The sequence below is a fragment of the Wolffia australiana genome, chromosome 1, assembly GCF_029677425.1.
Source record: "Wolffia australiana isolate 7733 chromosome 1, ASM2967742v1".
Lineage (NCBI taxonomy): Eukaryota > Viridiplantae > Streptophyta > Magnoliopsida > Alismatales > Araceae > Wolffia > Wolffia australiana.
Window position 1 is genome coordinate 5,315,237 of NC_135835.1, and position 1,644 is coordinate 5,316,880.

Consider the following 1,644-nt stretch of genomic DNA (forward strand, 5'->3'; position numbering starts at 1 on the left):
TGAAAGGCAAGGATAAAATCTTCATGTTTCGACAACTTTCTGTCTCACTCGGCAAAAGCAAAAACACTATTATATTCCATTCCTGAAATACTTCTTTGACATCTGAAAATTAAAATGAACGTCAATTGATATAACAACATTTTTCAGCCAATGAATCAGTTTTCAAACAGATTACCATTAATGGGAAGACCTTGATTTGATATAAAGTTTATAGAATATTGCAGGATCAAAAGCCAACTTATTTTAGCACAGATTGAGAATTGAGATTGCATGATCTCGACTTAAAAGTATTAGATTTCTGGACTCAAATTTTAATGTATGTATGTTTTAGAACAGAGATCTGATGGAGGAGATTTCGATGTTATGGTTTTGAATTTTGGGGCAGATTGCTGAGTACTTCTATCTTAGATATGAACAAGACTGAACATCATGAGCTTTGAAAGAGAAAATATTGATTTTGTATTTACTAGAGCTCATAATGAAAGCTTACAAATACATTAATTTTCTCAAGACCCAATTTTGATGTCCGACGAGTAATTCTCTAGTGATATGTCACTAGGTGATGTGATGAATCCCTAGATGGGAGTACGCGCAGGCCCCGACTTGTGGAATTTGCCGATTTCCAAGCTCCGAGGTGGGTGACCGATGATGATGATGGTGACCTTCTGACCCTCGTTGGAGTGACGACGATGACTACAGCGCTGAACGGAATAATTCTGAAGGGGCTCGCACGTAACGGAAAGGCTCGACCCGTAATTAGGGGAAATACTCAATTCATAGTTTCTCGTGATTTTCTCTCACCTAATCCTAACTCAAGCACGGTGGAGTGCAGCCGAGAACATATTGTAGAAAGTAATGTAACTGACAAGCAAGGGAATGATGCACCTGGTCGGTGGGGTTGTTTGTTGTCGAAGAATTCATTGGTGCACGGGCCGACGTGAGCAGGAGCGGTGGAGGAATGCTAGGAAGGGCCCAGAGTAGCTCGATAGGCAGCAATGGCACAGTGCTGAAATGAGGTGTTGAAGAGAGGAGTCGAGGACGAGAGGAGTGGCGAGGCAGAACGGGCGGTCGACCAAGTCTCTGCGCAACAGCAATTTTGAGGGGATAGGAATCGACCTTGAGAGTGTGCGTTGATATGCTGACAATCCCAGGAGAAACGCAGCCTAAGGAGTCCGCGTCATTCTTTTCGTCGCACCACATAAATGCTGTCTGTGGGGTGATCGGCTCGTCCAACGCAAAACGATGCAGACTCTAGGCTTTGATGGATCAAGAGCTTCTACCGTCGACAGGTTGATGATTCCCAAAGCAAACCCACGATGAGATGATCCAACAGTAGAATTTTGGAGAGTTGTCGCAGGAATACCAGGTGATCAGGCGCTGATCAAGTAGATCCATAAAAAAACCATCTCAATCAGACTTTAGGAACAAAAGTTATTAATAAATGAAAATCGACCAATCTAAGCCATTAGGTCAATTTCCATTTATTTAATTTAATTTAATTTATACATGCAATGCCGTGTCGTTCCCTGATTGGCCGATGCATTTGAAGTTTAAAAAACTGGGTTCAATCTTGTAGGGCCACGTACCCCCTTCCTGAAATTAAAAATAAAGAGAAAGTAATAAAAATCAGCAAAACACATCGAT